General features: G+C 49.7%; 2 protein-coding genes across 4 annotated transcripts in view; one reads left to right on the top strand and one right to left on the bottom strand.

The window, feature by feature from the left end:
- Window positions 1–22,487, bottom strand: part of itpr2 (inositol 1,4,5-trisphosphate receptor, type 2) — a 387,486-nt gene that overhangs the window by 33,829 nt on the left and 331,170 nt on the right. The window lies entirely within an intron of this gene.
- rassf8b (Ras association domain family member 8b) overlaps window positions 1–22,487 on the top strand; it is a 72,778-nt gene that overhangs the window by 13,206 nt on the left and 37,085 nt on the right. The window contains exon 2 of one of the 3 annotated variants that reach the window (XM_055652810.1): window positions 8,308–8,384. The gene's annotated coding sequence lies outside the window, so the exon portion shown is untranslated. Of the gene's footprint in view, window positions 1–8,307; window positions 8,475–17,917; window positions 18,287–22,487 lie in introns of those variants that run through there. The other 2 variants (XM_055652811.1, XM_055652812.1) reach the window with 2 other exon arrangements.

The following is a 22,487-nucleotide window of genomic DNA, read 5'->3' as shown; positions in this document are numbered from 1 at the left end:
TGGAACCAGTCTGTTGCTGAAGGTGCTCCTCAGGTTGACCAGTGTGTCATGGAGGGAGTGAGCTGTGTTGTCCAGGATGCTCCGCAGTTTGAGGAGCATCTTCCCCTCCAAGACCAACCTCCCATGAATCCAACTTCAACTTCGCCCCCAGGACGGAGCTGGCCTTCCTGATGAGTTTGTTGATCCTAAATCATGAGAGGAATAGATCGGGTGTAAACACAGATTCTCTTGCCCAGAGTAGGGGAATCGAGGACATGGGTCTGTGAAGGGGGAAAGATTCAATGGGAACCTGAGGGATGGCTTTTTTACACAAAGAGAGGTAGGTGTATGGAATGAGCTGCCGGTGGAGGGTTCTTGGTTTCTTGGTCCTCCAAAATATTCCAAATGGAATTTAAACTGGAGGTGGTGGAGCCGGGGAGGACTTAAGCCAGAAAGGGTATTTGGGAAGAAAGAGCTACCTTAAATGTAGTTGTATCTGGTTGGGTAACTATGGTAGGGTGAAGATTATTCCATGCTTTAATTGTGCGGGGGAAGAACGAATTGCTGTACACATCTGTCTTGGTACCTTCCCCCTCCCTCTCTCCCCTTCCTCAGCGGTTTCCCCCCCCCCCCTTCTCCCCTCTCCCCTCTCGTGTCTCTCTCTCGTGTCTGGGCTCTCTTCCCCCCCCCCCCCCCCCCTCTCAGCGGTTCCCTGTTGTGTCTCCCTCCCCCTCCCCCTCCCCAGGTAGTTGAGGCAGGGACTATTGCAAAGTCTAAGAAACATTTAGACAGGTACATGGATAGGACAGGTTTAAAAGGATATGGGCCAAAGCAGGCAAGTGGGACTAGTGTAGATGGGACATGTTGGTTGGGCTGAAGGGCCTGTTTCCACACTCTGTGACTCTATGAGAATGTAAATCGGCCTGGCAGTCTTTCTAGAACATTCAAAAATACTGTCAAAAGCTATCATGTCAAAAATAATAATATCAATAATATTGCATGCTATCCACTCACTGCCTGATGCTTGTCCTGGACTGTATACAAAAATGAATGTCGCTGTACCTTGGTACAGGTGACTAATAAAGTACTATAGCATGGAATTATTTGCCACAGACGGCTGTGGAGGCAAAGTCAGTGGATGTATTTAAGGCAGAGATACATTCTTGATTAGTACGGGTGTCAGGGGTTATGGGGAGAAGGCAGGAGAATGGGGTTGAGTGGGAGAGACAGATCAGCCATGATTGAATGGCGGAGTAGACTCGATGGGCCGAATGGCATAATTCTGCTCCTATCACTTATGATATAAAATAGCATCAACTATAGGTGTAAAGAGAACAGTGATTTATTTGATATTTGATCCTCAGAAAGAAACCAATACTTGTGACTTAGGTTATCCAGATTAACCCTCCTATTGTTGAGTCTGTGGTTGCGTGCGGAAGTTTTAAGCTTTGGGTTCATTACTGTCATGGGCACCAAGGTACAGGGAAAATCTTTGTTTTGCATGCTATCCGAACACTGCTGGCCGGCGGCATGGAGTTGCTGCCTTACAGCGCCGGCTGCCCGGGTTCGATCCTGACCACCCGTGCTGTCTGTACGGAGTTTGCACGTTCACCCCGAGACTGCGACGGTTTCCTCCCAATTCCCAAAGACGTGCAGGCTTGTAGGTGAATTGGCTTCGTCAAATTGTCTCCAATGTGTAGGATGGAACTAGTGTGCGTGGGATTGTGAGTCGGTGTGGGCCGAGGGCCTGTTTCCACGCTGTATCTCCAAACCTAGAACCAAACTAAATGCTACACAAAGTGCTGGAGTAACTCAGCAGGTCAGGCAGCATCTCAGGAGGACATGGTTGCTGACATTTCAGGTCGGGACCCTCCTTTATATTCAGATAATACCATACCTAGATACAATCAAGTCAACTCAATTACAATGGGAAGAGCAAAGACATAGATACAGGGTGCAGAATATAGTTCTCAATGGGTAGTAAATGGGTTAGAGGTGAATCGGACAGTACCCTAGCTTTAGGAAGGACCGTTCAGAAGCCTGATAACAGAGTGGAAGAAGCTGTTCCTAAGTCTGGTGGTGCGCGCTTTCAAGCTTCTGTACCTTCTGCCTGAGGGAGGAGGAGAAATGATCGGGGTGGGACGAGTCTGTTTTTTTTCCTTCCGTTGAGAGTACGGGGGTTGGGGAAGTGAGTCCGACGAAAAATTAGCTTGACCCGAGGTGCTTTTTTAAAAAATAATAAAATGGTGTGAATAGCTGTAGTGTGCAGGGATTGCCAGGGTATTTCAAGGCCACTGTGCTTATCTCTGGGAATTGTGGAGTCCTGCTTTCAACACTGTAAAATAACCTGATTTGGGGTTGCTGTGTCCTTAAACATCAAGTGTCAAGAGTGTTTCATTGTCCCATGTACCAACAATGGAACAATGACATTCTTGCTTGCAGCAACAAAACAGGCCTGTAAGCACAATGCACATAGATAATATATTTGTTTAGTTTAGAGATACAGCACGGAAACAGGCCCTTTGACCCCACGCTGACCATCGATCACCCGTTCACACCAGTTCTATGTTATCCCGCTTTCTCGTCCACTCCCTACACACTAGGGGGAAATTTACAGAGGGCCGATTAATCTACAAACCCGCACGTCTTTGGTATGTGGGAGGAAACCCGAGCGGCCACGGGGACAACGTACAAACACCTTCAGATTCAGGGACTGTTTCTTCCCAGCTGTTATCGGGCAACTGAATCATCCCACCACAACCAGAGAGACAGTGCTGCTGACCTACTGTCTACCTCTTTGGTGACCCTCGGACTATCCTTGATTGGACTTTGGTGGCTGTACCTTGCACTTATTCCCTGATCGCGGAAGCAAAAAAGCTTTCAACTGTACCTCCGTACACGTGACAATAAGCTGAGCGGTAACAAACTCCCCACAGACAGCGCCTGAGGTCAGGATCGAACCTGGGTCTCTGGTGCTGTGCGGCAACTGCTCTACCAGCTGCGCCACTGAGCCGTTCTCTGCGCTACTGTATAATAAACAAATTCAATGAATTAATAACCTCAATAATATTGGAGGGGAAAACAGTCCTTAGTGTAACCAAAGGCAGTCCATTGAAGTTCCTAGCTGAGGTTAGTTGTAGTGTTCAAGAGCCTGAATCTTTAGTTTAGCTTAGAGATACACAGCATGGAAACAGGCCCTTCGGCCCACCGAGTCCACTCCAACCAGCGATCCCCGCACACTAACACTACCCTACACACACCAGGGACAATTTACACTCAAACCTAGCCAATTAACCTTCAAACCTGCACGTCTTTGGAGTCTCGGAGGAAATCAGAGATCCCGGAGAAAACCGGCGCAAGGCACGGGGAGAACGTACAAACTCCGCACAGGCAGCACCCGTAGTCAGGATCGAACCCGGGTCTCTGGCGCTGTAAGGCTGCAACTCTACCGCTGATCCACTTTCCACGCAGTATCCACTAAAATCACAATAAAAAGGTCTTGTGCGGTTTGGGTAAAAGGCGGGCTAATGGGACTAGCTTGGATGGGGCATCTTGGTCAGTATGGACGGGTTGGGCCGAAGGGCCCGTTTCGTGACTGTGGCTCTAATTCGAGCCAGTCATGAAATGAGCCCTTCGGACAGCAACGACAAACTTCCAGCTTACTGTGGGAGAAGGAATGGGTGACATGTCTGAAGATGTGAAGAAGGGTCTTGACCTGAAACCTCGTCCACTTCTCAACTCCACAGATGCTGCCTGTCCCACTACGTTACTCCAGCATTTAGTGTTTATCTTCGGTGTAAACCAGCATCTGCAGTTCCTCCCCACACACAACCTTTGTCTCTTGTTTTAACTTGAATGGAGGTGCTCCCTTTATTAATTCCTTCCAGCTCCTGTCTGTCTGCAGTTTGCTCTCTGTAACTTAATTCTGCCGTCGGGACCCTGGCCAGGATCGAACAGTGAACACAGCTTGCCTCTGTTGACTGATAATCCTCTTGCATGCTAGCTAGCTGCACAGCTGGATTGCAACTTGAAGCCAGCAGTGACGTGGGGGGGGGGGGGGGTGGTCAAGAATTTTAATAAGTAGATATTTTATTTCCGTAATAGTGTCTGTGGTGCTCAGAGCAAGCTCCTGGGGGAGGGGGTTACTGCAACATGACACCCATGTATAACGAAAGTGCAGCCAATATCACACAAGGAATTGCAATCAGGACAGGACATGTCGAGCACACTTGGAGACAAGTGCAGAAGAGTGTGGAACAAAACACTGTGTCCTTCAAACCGTTTCTAGGCATCGCTGAAGTATTGCTCAACCCTAAACTTAACCCTCTAACTGCTGGTGCCATGAATGTAAAGGCACAGGTTGGAACAGATTGAAGAGGTTGCCAGCAGAGATGAAGAAGTCGTACTGGAGGCTAGTTACTTGTGAAAGCTGGGGGTGGATAAATAACTGTCCATTTCTGCTCAACACCCCCCCCCTCCCCCCCCACTTCCTGCAAACCAGTACATTATTTAGTGGTTGGTAACGTTTGGGTGATTGGTTTGGTTTAGTTTAGAGATACAGCGCGGAAACAGGCCCTTCGGCCCACCGAGTCGGCACCGACCAGCGATCCCTGGACACTAATACAACCCTGCACACACCAGGGACAGTTTTCATCTATACCAAGCCAATTGGCCTACAAACGTCTTTGGAGTGTGGGAGGAAACCGGAGCACCCGGAGAAACGTCACGGGGAGAACGTGCAAACTCCACACAGGCAGCACCGGCAGTCAGGATCAAACCCGGGTCTCGGCCGCTGTGAGGCAGAAACTCTACCACTATTTGGATAGCATCAAATCCAGAATAATGTTTTAAAAAGTTAGCATTTTGTGAATCATTCTTCTAAGGTTTTCCCTTTGTTTGTGGGCCATTCATGAAAAGGTTTACAGGGATACGGGCCTAACGCAGGCTTTGGTAGTCTACTCTTCAGACCGTTGCTTGGTCTGGTGTGTGTTTGTCTTCAGATAAACAAATGTGGTCTGAAGAGGGGTCTTGACCTGAAACGTCACCCATTCCTTCTCTCCACGAATGCTGCCTGTCCCGCTGAGTTACTTCAGCTTTTTGTGTCTATCTTCAGTTTAAACCAGCATCTGCAGTTCCTTCCTGTGCATACCCATGTACACTGGTGAAGCCAAAAATAAGATCTAAATATTTTATTTACTATATACATAATACACTCGGAATTGGGCAATGCAATGTTTCCGAGCGTTGACAGCAACATTGCATTTTGCATTCACTGAAATATATAAAATATACATATCCCAATGCAGCTCACTGTGTGTATTCATTTATCTGAAAGTCTGATTTTTCTGGCATATTGGAGTTTACTAGTGTTTGAATCAACAATTTGTATCGGGTTTGCTTGTGCGAAGTTGGATTTTCGGAGTTTTGTTTCCGGAGAGCAGATTAACAAAGCCTGAGTTAGGCCCGTATCCATGTAAACCTTTTCATGAATTGCTCATGAACAAGGGGAAAACCTTAGAAGAATGATTCACAAAATGCTAACTTTTTAAAGCATTATTCTGGATTTGATGCTGTCCAAATAGTGAAACGGTGGTGCAGTGGTAGAGTTGCTGCCTCACAGCGCCAGAGACCAGCGTTTGATCCCGACTACGGGTGTTGTCTAGTCTGTATGGAGTTTGTACATTCTCCCCGTGACCTGTGTGGGTTTTCTCCGAGTGCTTCAGTTTCCTCCCACATCCCAAAGAGGTACAGGTTTGTTGGGTTAATTGGCTTCTGTAAATTGCCCCTAGTGTGTAGGCCAGAACTAGTGTATGGACGATCATTGTTTAAGAAAGAACTGCAGATGCTGGAAAAATCAAAAATGCTGGAGAAACTCAGCGGGTGAGGCAGCATCTATGGAGAGAAGGAATAGGTGATGTTTCAGGTCGAGACGTCTCCACAGATGCTGCCTCACCCGCTGAGTTTCTCCAGCATTTCTGTCTACATACGGGTGATCATTGGTCGGCGTGGGCTGTGGGGCCTACTTCCATGCTGTATCATTACGCTAAACTTGTAGGGGGACATCTTTGCAACTTGTAGGGGGACACAACAGTGTTTATTAAAACTTTTCTCTTTGTAACAAGAAACAACGTTTAATTTTAAATGAAACCTGCCATCCAAATTAACGCAAAAGTTCCAATTTTGGGAATTGCATTTGGCAAAGTGAGTCACTCAGGCAAGGGTTGGCAAGGCTGCGCGGATCTTTGCCGATGACTGCTCGGTAACTGGTTTCCATTTTTTTTGTTGTATTTTGTGTGAAACTGAGACACAGCATACCTCCACGTTTTTAGCGATTCGAGAACTGGAAAGTTCCCCGAAAAAAAATGTTTTCGCAGACCACTGCTGGAAAAACTTGGGACACAGTATTAAAAAGATTGGCTCTTACAGAATTCATGTGAGGGAAACATAACTCAATAAACGCAACACGCCAAAGAAACCATCAATTTTGTCAAACGCACAAAATGCCAAATTAAATGCACAAATTGCAAAATTACCAAAATGCTGGTAACTCAGCGGGTCGGGCAACATCTCTGGAGAACATGGATAGGTGAGGCTCCGGGTCGGGCTGATAGAAGGGGCAGGGCTGAGGAACTAGAAGCAAGGGATGTCCAGGACAAATCGGGGTCGGCAACAAATGACTGTGGGCAGGGTGGTTCCCTGATGGGCCGGTTGTTGTCTGGGTACGGTGTAATCCCAAGCGAAATTCATTGTTGCAAACTGTGGAACTATTTCATGGACTTTTAGTGGTGAAAGAGGGGGAGGGGGGGTGGGGAGAGAAGAAGCTCCATCTGGCCAGAGTTACTGGAGCTCCGGCTGCTAGCCATTGTTAACCCAAGGCAGCATCTCTGGAGAACATGGATAGGCGATGTTTTGGGTCGAGCCCCTTTCTTCAGGCTGGCCGTGGTGGGGTGGAAGAAAGTTGGGTGAGAAAAGGTTGGAGGATCCGGAGAACTTTACATCAAGTTCGGCAAACACACACACGTACCAAATACTGAAGTAACTCGGCAGATCGGGCAACATCTCTGGGGAATGTGGATAGGAGATGTTTTGGATTGAGACCTTTCCTCGGCCTATCCACGTTCTCCGGAGATGTTGCCTGACCTGCTGAGTTATTCCAGCACTTTGTGTCCTATTGTGTATTAACCAACATCTACGCCTTGGTTTTAGTTTTTTAGGTTAGTTTTAGAGATACAGTACAGCAGGGAAACAGGCCATTCGGCCCACCGAGTCCGCACCAACCAGTGCTCCCCACACACGAGCACTATCCTATGGACAATTTTGAATTTTCACCGAAGCCGATTAATCTACAAACCTGCACGTCTTTGGAGTGCGGGAGGAAACCGTGGTCAGGATTGAACCCGGGTCTCTGGCGCTGTAATGGGCCTGTCCCACTTGGGCGACTGCAGGGGCCCCTTCTTCCCCCCTCTCTCTCCCCCCTCTCCTCACTCTTTTAAAGGATTTACCGTACACTGTGCTTTCTCCGTCTTAATTACAGCGACAACCTTCCTGTTCATTGCGGTGTGTGTCTGTATCACATTGGTTTTGTACTGTGTGAATTTCACTCACAGCGCCCTCCCCCGCTTGCCCCTGTCCCCCGCCTGTATAACGGGCTGGTGAAGGAAGCGATGTGTGTATGTGTTCCATTCTGATAGTCGCCGTTCCAGTTGCCAGTTTTTTGCCGGCAACTTGACAAGCCTGAAAAATCGCCTAAAAAAATCTGCCCATCAGGCAGCAACTCTACCGCTGCGCCACCGTGCCACAAAAGGTTTTCCCAAGTGAAAATCCTTAGAATATGAAACAAACCGGTTGCAATAAGATTGGTTGGGTGGATGGGAGGGTGGAAGGGAGAGAACCGAGTCCGAAGAAGGGTCTCGACCCGAAACGTCACCCATTCCTTCACTCCAGAGATGCTGCCTGTCCCAGCTGAGTTACTCCAGCATTTCGTGTGTCTATCGTCGGTTTAAACCAGCATCTGAAGTTCCTCCCTGCACAGACCATTTAGACCAGGTCTCTGGCAACAACTATGTAAGGCAGCAACTCTACCGCTAGTGCTGCCCAACTTGTCCGGGGTTGAATGCAGGGAACTGCACTGCACTACTGGTCAAATACACGATGCACTTGTTGCATGACCCCGATTACACCCTCCAGGCTGCTCATCCCTGGCCGTGAACGCCTCTCCTGCCCCCACCCCCACAAATTCCTCATCCCAGTCGCACTATTTTTAGTCCGGCATGCGGAGTCTATTTTGATAAGAAGCAACTTGTAACATTCTCTCACTTTTGCCTTCAGGGCGCTTTGGATTCCGCCAGTCCCTCGGTTTGAAGAGCGGCTCACGTTTGCTATGCGGCGCAGCAGCTCCCGTACATGTAAGTGAAACGGCAAAACCCCTGGAGGTGCCTGGAGAGAGACGCGAGAATGCCAGCCCCTGTGCGTACGGTCCCTGCGCACATTCACACGTATGTTTAACTCTGCTTTATCGTGAGTGTGTTGGTCTTCATAATCGTGATACGTAGACAGACTCAAACATCTATCCAGCTGTGGGGTGGGGGGGGGGCACGGTGGTGCAGCGGTAGAGTTGCTGCCTTACAGCGTCAGAGACCCGGGTTCGATCCTGACCACGGGTGCTGTCTATACAGAGTTTGTATGTTCCCCCTCTGACCGTTTGGGCTTTCTCCAGGTGCTCTGGTTTCCTCCCATATCCCAAAGTCCGTGCGGGTTTGTAGGTTAATTTGGTCTCTGTAAATTGCCCCTAGTGTGTAGGGAGTGGACGTGACAGTGGAACCGGTGTGAACAGGTGATTGCTGGTCAGCGTGGACTCGATGGGCCAAAGGGCCTGTTTCCATGCCCTATTTATAACCTGAACTGAATTGCATTGATGTAGCAGTGCCTTCGTAACCTCTACGTCATTCGGCACGAGAGCTTTGAAGAGCAATGATTATTAGAACGGGCGGGCAGCCTTTAGACTTTAGAGATACAGCGTAGAAACTTCAGCTCACCGAGTCCGCGCCGACCAGCGATCTCTGCACACTAACACCCTTGGGACAATTTACATTTATACCAAGCCAATTAACCTGCAAATCTGTGCATCTTTGGAGTGTGGGAGGAAACCGGAGCACCCGGAGAAAACCCACGCAGGTCACGAGGAAAATGTTCAAACTGTACAGACAGCACCCGCAATCAGAGAAGCCGGGTCTCTGGCGCTGTGAGGCAGCAACTCTACCCGTTGTGCCACTGTGCACAGTGGGCAGGTTTATCCATGCTGGTACTGTTCGATCGGGCGGTAGAGAATGGCGAGGATCCCAGGGATCTTCTCCGCCCTTTAGATTGGTCTCGGGAATGCCGTGGATTTTGGCCTAAGTCTCGGTGTTGGTGTTTCTGGAGTGGGTCAAGTCAAGTCAAGTTTATTTGTCACATACACATACGAGATGTGCAGTGAAATGAAACCAACCATCTTCTGGCTGCACATCGTGAGTGTTCCCAACTCGAGTGACAGAGACTGATGCACCCTGCCCCCTGTCCCCCAGTCCCCCATCAGTGTTGCTGCCACCCACCCACCCACCCGCCCAGGCAGGCAGGACGTCCCATCAAATCCACTATTACAGATAGGTGCACACTTCACTATGGATGTTATTGATGTGAGCCTGTGTGTGGCGTAGAGCAAACAGAGTACAGTACAGCACATGAACGGGCTCTTCAGCTCACAATTACAGTGCCGAACATCTTGCCACATTAATCTCATCTCCTCCACCTGCACCTCCTCCATTTCTGTACTTGCACGTTCCTATCTAAAAGCCGCTTAAACGCAACTATTGTTTCTACAATTGTATTGTCCTGGGCCCTTACGGCATGTGTGCGTGTGTCTGCCCGCCCGCGTGTCTGTCCACCCTGGCCCTGGGACCGTGTGTGTGTGTGCCTGTGTACGCGTTGGTGTGTGTGCTTCTGTAGATGGGACATGTTGGTCGGCGTGGGCAAGTTGGGCTGAAGGACCTATTTCCACGCTGTATGACTCTAACTCTCAACAGCTTTATTAGCTAGCGTTTGTCAGCCACGGGATTAGTGCTGTGATTGAAGAGGGTTTGATGAACTCAGCGGGTGGAACTCGGGGAGTCGAGCAGTATTTGTGGGAGGGGGAGACAGTGAGAGAGAGAGAGCACATTTAGTGTCGAAACCCTGCATCAGGACAGAGTCCCATTGATGAGTAAGGATGGGGGGTTGAGACCATTGGGGTCAAACTGCTGACCGCACATGACTAACTGTGAAGATAGCGCATCACTTCTCTGAATCTGTGCACTGTCCCAAGTGGTTTGATCATTGCTTTGGAACAGGGAGTTAATATTAGTGATGGGGAGTGTAATCGGAAAGGAATGTTAGTTTTGATGACTCAAACTGTTTGAGGAAGATGCAGTGAAGTCAAGTATGTTCCCCTGTCAGTCGCAGTGGACATAGGAATGAGTATGAGATGCTTCCACTTGTGGGAGAGTCTAGGACCAGTGGCCACAGCCTCAGAGTAAAAGGACGTACCTCTAGAAAGGAGATGAGTAGGAATTTATTTTGTCACAGGGTGGTGAATCTGTGGAATTCATTGCCACTGACAGCTGTGGAGGACAGTAGGTATTTTTAAGGTGGTGATTGCTAGATACTTTATTAGTACGAGTGTCAGGGGTTATGGGGAGAAGGCAGGAGAATGGGGTGAGGGGGGAAAGATAGGTCAGGCATGATTGAATGGTGGAGGAGACCTGATGGGCCGAATGGCCTAATTCTCTTGGAACTTATGAACTAATGAAGTTATGAGTATGCTTTTACGGCCTGCATCGCGTATAATGCAGCACAGCAGACACTAGGAACTGCAGATCCTGGTTTGCACCAGAACTGGTCTGCAAAACAAAACTGCGTGCTGGTGTAACTCAGCGGGACAAACAATGATTTTGGTCGAGGCCCTTCCTCAAACTGATAGTAGAAGGGGGTGGGGGGGGGAGGGAGGACAAGGCTGCAAGGGAGGCGAGGGCACGACAAAGCTTGGCAAGTTCTATCCTGACTTCGGCCGCTGTCTTTGCATGTGGAGTTTGCACGTTCTCCACGTGACCGCGTGGGTTTTCTCCGGATGCCCTGGTTTCCTCCCACATCCCGAAGAAATGCAGGTTTGTGTGTCAATTGGTCCTCTGCAAAATGCCCCTAGTGTGCAGGGAGTGGATGAGAAAGCGGGAAAACATGGAACTGGTGTGAACGGGATTCGGTGGGCTGAAGGGCCTGTTTCCACGCTGTATTTGCAAAACTAAATAAAAACAAACGTTTGGAAGCCTGGAGTGGAGAAGCCTGGGGGATTAATCGTCTTAAAGTAAGATTTCAGACATTTACCAGACTGTAAGCCGCCCTAACTCAAGTGGCCTGATTACATGATCAACATTCAGTTCTGCTAATGTTCTGCCAGAACTCCACTTTCAATGCTGTCCAAAAGTACATTCCCAGACATCGAGGGTACGCAGTCTATGGACTGCACACTGAATTCCTCGCTGAACTGCACTCAGCTGGTCGGCATGGACTTGGTCGGCCGAAGGGCCTGTTTCCATGCTGTGCCTCTAAACTAAACAGTCGAAGCCCCAGTTGCGTGGTGACAAATGTGGCTGGCATCTGCTCCATGGGCTGGCTCGGAGTCTGACCATCTTCTGTAGAATTTACTTTGGACTTTAGAGATACAGCGCGGAAACAGGCCCTTCGGCCCACTGAGTCCGCGCCGACCAATGATCACCCTGTGCATGAGCGTTATCCCACACACAGTTAATACAATTTACAATCTTGACCGAGGCCAATTAACCTACAAACCTGTACATCTTTGAAGTGCGGGAGGAAACTGGAGCACGCGGAGAAAACCCACGCAGTCACTTGGAGGATGTACAAACTCCGTACAGACAGCACCCGTAGTCAGGATCAAACTGGGAACACTACCGTTGCACCACTGTGCTGTCCCCAAAGGGTCTTGACCTGAAACGTCACTTATCCATATTGTCCGGAGATGCTGCCTGACTCGCTGAGTGACTCCAGCACTCTGTGTGTTAACCTGCAGCATCTGCGGTTGGCTGTTGCTGCAGGCCGGTGTACTGATTGATGCTTTACGCACTAATTGCATTTGCAACACTTGAAGGAGACTCTGGGACATGACGCACAGTCGTGGCCCTGTAGATGGGTTGCACTTTTGAGTTGTAAAAGCCTGGCTTTGGACTGAGGCCCACCCCCGAGACCTTTGGCTGTTAACTTGTCTGAGCCCTTGCAAAGGCCTGATTTATTTGAAGTGTTGTTACAAAGAGCGTGCTGGTAATCGGCTGCCACGGCATGACTAATACACGGCAAGACGCATCGTGTTAAAAAGAGCCTGCTGCTGCTGTTCCGAGCGTCCGACTTGGATCACAGACAGAGGCCTTGGAACGCTGACATCCCACATCCCAACCCCGTCTCTGAAATCCCACTCGGATCAAGAGGATGCAGGGTGGTGCTCGCACAATGGCGGCCTGGCCAAGCTGGCCATCCGCTGGCCCTTGCACCTGGCCCTTGCACCCAGATTTATTTCCCGTAGGTCTTGGAATACTGCGTACATATTATTGGAAATAGTTGCAGACACGGATGTCACACACATTGTAGGCCCCATCGGCTGGGATGAAGGAGTGTTAGTGTGCGGGGATCGCTGGTCGGCGCGGACTCGGTGGGCTGAAGGGCCTGTTTCCGCTCTGTATCTCCAAACGAACTGAACTGAGCCAAAGCAGGCTGCCGGAGCCTACGTTCAATCCTGGCCTTGGAGATCCTGACCTTTAGAGATATAGCATGGAACCAGGCCCTTCGGCCCACCGAGTCCGCACCAGCCAGCGATCACCCGTGCACGTCTTTGGAGTGTGGGAGGAAACCGGAGGAAGTTATGCGGTCGTGGGAAGTACGTACAAACTCCGCGCACAAACAGCACCCGTAGTCAGGATCGAACTGGTGTCTCTGGTGCTGTGAGGCCGTTTAATTTTAGTTTTTTTGGGATCCAGCACACTATAACTGAGAATGCATGAGTCCAGCAGTGTCGCCTGCCCTCTGCAAGGTGAAGCCTTCTGCCTCTAAATGCTAGACCCGCTCATTAAATGCAACAATTCTCAATGAGAGGTGGCCTGAAAATGAACAGTGGAGGAAGGAACTGCAGGTGCTGCTTTACACCGAAGACAAGACACAAAGTGCTGGAGTAACTGAGCGGGACAGGCAGCAACTCTGGAGAGAAGGAATGGGTGATGTTTCGGGTCTTGCACTTGCTGCCCTGCTAGTTATCACTCCCGTCAGTGTAGATGGGTACCAGCAACGCGCAGATGCAATAGTGGCATTTAGGAGGTTTCAGGATAGGCGCATGGATATGGAGGGATATGGATTTGACTGCAAGTCAAGCAACACCTCTGGGAAATGTGTAGGGGAACCGCAAATGCTGGTATTAACCGAAGGCAGACACATACGGGTGTTAGATAGACCAGCCATGTCTTAATGGCGGAGTAGACTCGATAGGTCAAATGGCCTAATTCTGCTCCCATCACTTATGGTCTTATGATAAAGCTGGAGTAACTCATCGGGTCAGGCAGCATCTCTGGAGAAAAGGAATGGGGTGACGTTTCGGGCCGAGACCCTTCTTCAGACCGAGGGTGCAGGGGGGAGATGGAGCCTAGAGGTACGCGCCAACACTGATGACCATGGAAAGGTGGAGCCCACAGTGGTCCATTGTGGGCTGTGGAAGAGGTGGGAACAACGGGGTAGAAGGCTGCAAACAGTGGAGCTGGCGGGACGACTAGGGTGGGGGAGGGGAGAGGCGAGGTGGGAATGCAGGCGGTACTTGGTGAAACTGTCTTTGCCCATTGCCCGTGGCAGCAGGAGTTTAGGCTACAGTCTCCTCGTTGGGGGAGAGGCGGGGAGGAGTATTTGGGGCAGGCGGCACGCGCTAATAACATAAGTACGTGACTCACACTGATTACTAAACGAGCCACTGCGTGACATGGGTTGGGATTAGATGGGCAGCTGCTTTATGTTGGATTAGCCTGTGTTTTGAGCGTCTGAGACTCTTTACAGTCGGATTGTCTGGTGCAGTGATTAACTGGGAGTATCGATTAATTTGGCCATGCACCCCAACTGTTTGTCCATCCATATTTATTGAATGCCAAGCCATTGAATAGCTGTGCTACCCCCTGCCCTGCCTGGTGTGATTAGTTTAGTTTAGTTTAGAGATGCAATGTGGAAACAGGCCCTTCAGTTTCCTCCCACATTCCAAAGACGTGCAGGCTTGTTGGTTAATTGGCTTCGGTAAATTGTCCCTAGAGGGTAAGATAGTGCTCATGTACAAGCGATCGCTGGTTGGCGCGGACTTGGTGGGCCGAAGGGCTCGTTTCCAACTAAACTAAACTAAACCACAGATGCTGGTTTAACAAAAACAGACACAAAGCGCTAGAGTAACGCAGCGGGTCAGGCATCATCTCTGGAGAACATGGATGGATGATGTTTCGGGTCACACCGAAGAAAGGTCCCGACCTGAAACGCCACCTATGCACTTTCTCCAGAGATGCTGCCTGACCTGCTGAGTTACTCCAGCACTTTGTGTGTTACTTTGGCAATAGCAAAAGACACAGGGGGAACATGCAAACTCCACACAACCAGCACCTAAGGAATGAAATTGGTGAAGAGAGCTCTGAAAACAGTTTGAATCTTCCCGATATTGGGGAGAAGGCAGGGGGATGGGGCTGGGAGGAAGAGAATAGATCAGCCATGATTGAATGGTGGGGTAGACTTGATGGGCCGAATGCTGCTCCTATCACTTGTGACCACATTACCTAGTGTTTGGATGTCAGAGACCCGGATTTGATCCTGACTATGGGTGCTGTCTGTACAGAGTTTATACCTTCTCCCAGTGACCACGTGGGTTTTCTCCGGGTGCTCAGGTTTCCTCCCACACTTCAAAGACGTGCAGGTTTTGTGCGTTAAGTGGTTTAGGCAAGAATTGTAAATTGTTCCTAGCGTGTAGAATCGAGTTAGTGTGAGGTGATCGCTGGTCGGCACTAACTCGGTGGGCCGAAGGGCATGTTTTCTCACTGTATCTCGAAACTAAACTAAATTTATATATAGGATCGGAACAGCACCTTATATTTTGCTTGGGTAACTTAAACCCCAGCGCTATGAACATTGACTTCTCTAACTTCAAGTAACCCTTCCTACCCACTCTCTCCATCCCCTCCCCCTTCACAGTTCTCCCACCAGTCTTACTGTCTCTGACTACATTCTATCTCTGTCCCACCCACTCCCCTGACATCAGTCTGAAGAAGGGTCTCGACCCGAAACGTCACCCCTTCCTTTTCTCCACAGATGCTGCCTGCCCCACTGAGTTACTTCAGCACTTTGTGTCCATCTTAAACTAAACTAAAACATGGATAGGCGCTGCTTCGGGCCTGACTGAAGAAGGGTCCCTGATCCGAAACGTCATCTATCCATGTTCTCCAGAGATGCTGAACTGATGTTGATCGTGTGGGGGGGCAAGTTGGGCCAAAGGGGCCTGCGTTTCTGTGTAACTCCACGACTCTACGGTGATGGTCGACTCTCTGTCTTGCCCAGTTGCGTGTGGATGTGCCATTACACCATGCAGCTGACCGCATTGCATGATGATACTGCAGGTGCATGGTGCAGCTTACATGCTGAAGCATCTTGCCACGGCTGCCCTTTGGATAACCCTGTGCCAGAGATGGTCACGTCTACCTTGTTGATCTTCCAGATAGCCACGCTTTCTTGTCGCATTGTGAAGAGATTACTGAAGTAGACATTTAAATCTGATTAACCAACCCAGGGTCCAATCGGCGACTGGATTACACGGCTTTAACCAAGTCTCGAGTGACTTATTTCTGTGCAGTCGTTGCAAATCGCGGTGACCTATTTTTGCGAATGATTGAGTCGTTTGTGTTTCCGTACTCTATTCTCACCGTGCGTCAATCTGGCCCTTGAAAGCTCCCTAAATCTCTCTCCGCTCGCGATAAGATGGCTGTTTGTGACCCTCGTGATCCTGGCAGCGTGCGGTGTAAAGTCATTTGGAGCCCACGGTGTGGAACTAGGTTGGAGACGGCGGCACGGTGGCGCAGCGGCAGAGTTGCAGTCTCGCAACACCGGAGACCCAGCCTCGATCCTGACTACAAGCAGGTTTGTAGGTTAATTGGCTGAGGCGAAAAAAATCTCAAATTGCCCCTAGTGTGTAGGATAGTTCTACTGTACAGTGGGGGGGGGGAGGGGGGACTCGGTGGGCCGAAGGGTCAGTTTCCGCGCTGTATCACCAAAGTCTAATGTGAAGAGGAGAGAGCAGGGATGGGAGTAGCTTTTTCTTCCCAACTCGGGCAGCTGGCCTTGGAAATGAATGTTTTTTTTCTTCATTGTCGGTAGAGTTGACCCAATCTGAGTAGCTGAGAATGGGACACAAGGGGTGGTTGTGGAGTCAGGCAGCATGGAAACAGGCCCTGTGGTCCTAGCTGCCCATGACAACCAAGATGCCCCATCTACACTATGTTTGCCCCATATCCCCTCTAAACCTGCCCTATCCGTAGATGGGTGCTGCCAAGTGACCAACTCCAAAGGGCATTTCAGAGTCACCCAAGCTGATGTAGTTACTGGAGTTGCATATGGACTGGCCAAAGATGGACGCTTTCCTCCCGCAAAGGGTCTCTCTGAACCAAGTTGTGTCTCTGTTCTTAAAAAGAAATGCTTGCTTCCTGGCCCCCTCTTGGCCACTTTATTTCCGGACCTCGGGCACATCGGACTCTTTTTTTTGTGTAGGAAGGAACTGCAGACGCTGGTTTAAGGTAGACTCAAAAAGCTGGAGTAGCTCAGTGGGACAGGCAGCATCTCTGGAGAGAAAGGTTTGAGGTCCTTCTTCAGACTGAGAGTCGGAGGGGAAGGGAAACGAGAGATATAGATGGTGATGTAGAGAGATATAGAACAAATGAATGAAAGATAGAGACACACAGCATGGAAACAGGCCTTTGGCCCAACTTGCCCTCTCTGACCAACATGTCCCATCTACACTAGTCCCACCTACCTGCAGCCCATATCCCTCCAAATGGGGGGTGTCTGTGTCTGTGTGTGTGTATGTGTGTGTGTGTGTGTGTGCCTGTGTGTGTGTGTGCCTCTGTGTGTCACTGTGTCTGTCTCTGTGTCACTGTCTGTGTCTGTGTGTGTGTCTCTGTGTGTGCGCGTGTGTGTCTCTGTCTGTGTGTGTGCGCGTGTGTGTGTCTCTGTGTGTGTGCATGTGTGTGTGTGTGTGTGTCTGTGTGTGTGCGTGTGTGTGTGTGTGTCTCTGTGTGTGTGTGTCGGTGTGTGTGTGTGTGTGTGTGTGTGTGTGTGTGTGTCTGTCTGTGTGTGTGTGTGTGCGTGTGTGTGTGTCTCTCTCACACTAATCTAATAGTTTGGCTGTGAGATTAGTTCATGGCTGTGAGGTCCCCAAGTGTTTCAATCCGCTTACAGTTCAGAGAGGAAGTGTTTGCAAAGCTTTTTTTTTCCCAAACTGTGGATTGCAGCAGCAACACTTACCCATGTGTTTGCCGAACTTAAGTTCAGACCCAGTTAATTAACTGGCATTTGCTGCTTTTTCTGCTAATCCACACGGGCCAATTGTGGCAAAGGCTCTATCCACACAGAAAGGCTTTAACCACAGGCCTCGACTCTGGGACTGACTCCCTTGTGTTTTAAGTGTGGGTTTCCAAGGAACGGCGTTCCAGAAACCTGGAGCTGGAGTCTGTATTCCCGTTACCCTTGCCGTCTTTTCTTTATTTCTGCAATCTTTCTTAAATCCCCTCCCCACCCCCTCCTCTTCCCCAACCCACACCGACGGAACCAGATGTCGGGCCGAGAGACTGAGTAGCAGGAATAAGCTGAGTTAGTGTCGGACTTCCAGAGCTGGTCGCTACAGTGGAGGGAGCTGTGTTAGGGCGAAACTCGAGGAGCCCAACATCTGTTTTTTTTTTTGTTTTTTTCAAATAAGAATAAAAAACATCTGGAGCAGATGGGCTACACCCAAGAACGCGCAGAGAAGGAAATGGACCGGGTTTTCATTCTTATTTTCTTTCGGGATTTGTAAGCTGCAGGGGGAGGGAGAGAGAGGGGCCGCCCGCGCTGGTGTTGAAATCAGGTCTGGAGTTTGGAAATCGTTGCCTAGCCATTCCAGCGGCTGAACTGGTCTAGACTTTGACGGAACGAAGCTGACAATCTGTGGACAGCAGTAGCCGTACGCCTGAACGTAAGTAGGATGGGGGTCTTTTTGTCTCTCGAACGCTAGATGTCAAGGGGAGACACGATAGAACTCTACAAAAGTAGGCGAAGCGTGGATATGGTCGACATTCAGAACCTGCTAGACACAGAATGCTGGAGGAACTCAGCGGGCGAGGCAGCATCTCTGGAGAGAAGGAGTGGGTGACGTTAACCCTTCTCTCCAGAGATGCTGCCTCACCCGCTGAGTTACTCCAGCATTTTGCGTCTACCTTCGATTTTATCCGGCGCCTGCAGTTCTTTCTTGCACAGTCCGAAACCTGGTGTCGGGGCTTATGGGGAGGAAGGCAGGAGAATGGGGTTAGGAGGGAGTGTCGATTTAATCAGCCATGATTGAATGGCAGAGTGGACTTGATGGGCCGAATGGCCGAGTTCTGCTCCTATCGCCTTTTTTCCCCCTGGGTGGAAATGTCATAAACATGAGGAAGCAAAGCCTTACTGTGATAGGGGGGGGGGGGAAAGTTTAAAGGAGATCTGTGGGAGGTTTTTTTTTTTTTTACACAGAGGGTGGTGGGTGCTTGGAATGGGTGGTGGAGGTAGATACGATAGTGGCATTCAAGAGGTTTTTAGTTGGCCCATTCCTTCTCTCCACAGATGCTGCCTCACCCGCTGAGTTACTCCAGCATTTTGTGTCTACCTTCGATTTAACCCAGCATCTGCAGTTCTTTCTTACACACAATGGACATACAGTCCATTCATTTTGTACCTGCAATACACAATGTTCGTTTAGCAGTCCTCTCTATCTGCCAATGGTTCCTGCATCTGTCAGTAATTACCTCATTTGAAAGCGTTTGTCAACCTCCTACGTGACTTCCCGTATCCTGGTCGAGTTTCCTTTAGGAAAGGCTTGCCAGAGGCTGTTGCTGCTGTGTGTGACTACCCAATGGTAGGTGTTGCTCAACAATTTTTTCAGTTTAGTTTAGAGATATACGGCGCGGAAAAAGGCCCTTCGTTCACCGAGTCTACACCGACCAGACTAGCGCTATCCTACACACACTAGGGACAATTTACAATTTTACCGAAGCCAATGAACCTACACGCCTGCGCGCCTTTAGAGTGCGGGAGGAAACCGAAGATCTTGGCGAGAACCCACGCAGGTCACGGGGAGAGCGTCCCTACAGACAGCGCCCGAAGTCTGGGTCGAATCAGGATCTCTGGCGCTGTAAGGCAGGAACTTTACCGCTGCGCCACCGTGCCGCACAATCTCTGCTCAGAACCACATCCGGCCACACTCTCAGTTTGAATTTCCTCCCGTTTGATGCCACCCGCCGTTCGGCTTTAAAAAAATCCGCACCACGTTTTGGCTTGCGTTTTTACCGATTGACCAAACTGGAGAAGCTCTATGTAGAATGGTTCACATTGGGATGAAGTTGTGTTGGTGACCATCACAAAGGCAGGACCCATTTGCAATCCTCTCACTGATTGACTGCGCACGCGGGCCCCGTGGTCCCGACTCACGCCCGCGGGGCCCGCGACCCGTTGCAGGAGCCGTCGTCGACCATGATTGCGCACCTTCCGGTAGACGGCGAGCGCGCTCTATCCCTCTATACCTGTGGGTTTACGAGTTTTGGCTGCCGCGTTTCGACGGCCTGCTCGTTTTCCTACCTCCGATTCGGGGGAGGGGGTCCTGTGGCGTAACCTGGTGCTCAGACCACTTACTGTCGAACCCTCGTCAGTAGTTACGAGGACTGCCACGTGACGTCAGGTGTCAAGAGGGGTGTCCTGCTACATCAGCAGATCTTACCTAGAGATTGTTGGTCAACAGGCAGCTGAGCTCAAGCCAACAGCAGCAGCAATGACTCAATATGTTAGTCCCAAACGCACATGTATATTAAACTTATCTTGCTAATAAAGTAACCGTTCGATCACGAAGTTCGGACTCGCTACAGTGTGCCTTTAAGTTTTGATTAATTGCATTTGTGAGGATAACTCCATTTGGCCTCTAAACATCACCCGTTCCTTCTCTCCAGAGATGCTGCCTCACCCGCTGTGTTACTCCAGCATTTTGTGTCTACCTTGGATTTTAACCAGCATCTGCAGTACTTTCTTACACGAGTTACTCCAGCGCTTTGTTTGTGTTTGTGACTGCAGTTGTGTTTTTCTAACCCCCCCCCCCCCCCCCCACTGAAGCACAACAAGCTTTTCTTCACCTTGGCAAGGCCCAAAGCTGTTCACCTCAAAGGAGTGCAGTTCGGCGAGGAATTCAGTGTGTGTTCCATAGACTGCGTACCCTCGATGTCTGGGAATGTACTTTTGGACAGCATTGAAAGTGGAGTTCTGGCAGAACATTAGGAGATCTGAACGTTGATCATGTAACCAGGCCGCTTGAGTTAGGGAGGCTTACAGTCTGGTAAACGTCTGAAATCTTACTTTGAGACGATTATTCCCCCAGGCTTTTCCATCCAGGCTTCCAAATGTTTGTTTTGGTTAGTTTTGGAAATACAGAGTGGAAACGGGCCCTTCGGCCCACCGAGTCCACGCTGATTATCCCATTCACACCAGTTCCATGTTATCCCGCATTCTCATCCAGGGGCATTTTACAGAGGGCCAATTAACACACAAACCCGCGCGACTTTTGGACTCGCGAAAAACCAGGGCACCCGGAGGAAACCCCTGTGGTCACAGGGAGAACGTGTGAATTCCACTCACAGACAGCACCCGAGGTCAGGATCGAACCCGGGTCTCCGGCGCTGTGAGGTGGCAGCTCTACCCGCTGTGTCACTGTGCCACATATAATTTTATTCCACATTTTTAAAATATGTACGTATCTCTTTGGGATGTATGAACTTTACTGCCAGGGAACACGCCTGAAGTTAAACAAACAAGCTGCTGGAGGAACTCAGCGGGCCAGGCAGCATCTGTGGAGGGAGGTGGACAGACAGGGTTTTTGGGTTTGGGCCTTTCTCTAAGGCTGCCAGTACATTTTGAAGTTGTTATGTAGAAAATGGCAGCACAGCGAAGAAGCATAAGCGCGTGGATAAGGCACAACTAATGGCCAGCTCGGTGGCCCAGCAGTAGAGTTGCTGCCTCACAGCGTCAGAGACCCGGGTTCCATCCTGACCTTAGGTGCTGTTTGTGCGGAGTCTGTACGTTCTCCCCGTGACCTGCGCGGGTTTTGTCCGAGATCTTCCGTTTCCTCCCGCACTCCAAAGGTGTACAGGTTTGTAGGTTAATTGGCTTGGGTATAAGTGTAAATTGGCCCTGGTGTGTGTAGGATAGTGTTGGTGTACGGGATCGCGGGTCGGGTCCGCCATTGATCAGCCGTTCGCACTAATTCTATGTCATCCCACTTTCTCATCCACTTCTGACACAAGAGGCAATTTAGAACCTACACCGACCAACACTCCACATACTCTAGCACCATCCTACACATTAGGGGCAATTTACAATTTAACATTAGCCAATTAATCTACAAACATCTTTGGTGTGTGGGAGGAAACCGAAGCACCCGGGGAAAACCCTCTGGGGGAACGTACAAAGTCCGTACAGACTGCACCCGTAGTCAGGGTTGAACCCATGTCCCTGGTACCGTGAGGTAGCAACTCCACTGCTATGCCACTGAGGAACGCTGAGGAATTTATCTTGGGGGGGGGCAGGAGGTTTAGGAGGACTCCCCTGGCCATCAACATTCTCGGGGCTGTGAGAGTTGCAGGAACCGTCAACGTGGGCTGAAGGGCCTGTTTCCACGCTGTATCTCCAAACTAACCTAAACATGGAATATAGAAAGATACAGACCATTATCAGGCCCTCTCTGCCACAATGTCAATGCCAGGTGTTTAAGCCATTGTAATATGTTATTCAAATCACTACGATTCATAAGTGATAGGAGAACAATTAGGCCATTCGGCCCATCAAGTCTTCTCCGCCATTCAATCATGGCTGATCTATCTCTCCCTCTTAACCCCATTCTCCTGCCTTCTCCCTATAACCTCAGATCAAGTACCTGCCTTAAAAATATCGACTTCCAATCCAATATCCATTGGACTCTACAGCCTCCTGTGGCCATGAATTCCACATATAATTGCAGTTACGTGTGTATAATTCAATTAAGATGGGGAAAATAATTTTATTTCCCGTCCCTCCTCCCAATTTCTACCACTGGTTGTTACTCACTAAAATTGTTTGTCTTCCATTCAGAGTTTAATAATAGTCTGTATGTCATAACCAGAGTC

This window comes from Leucoraja erinacea, chromosome 22 (assembly GCF_028641065.1).
Source record: "Leucoraja erinacea ecotype New England chromosome 22, Leri_hhj_1, whole genome shotgun sequence".
In the NCBI taxonomy this organism is placed as follows: Eukaryota; Metazoa; Chordata; class Chondrichthyes; order Rajiformes; family Rajidae; genus Leucoraja; species Leucoraja erinaceus.
The sequence above is the reverse complement of the archived record's forward strand: the minus strand, read 5'-3'. Positions and strand labels throughout refer to the sequence as shown.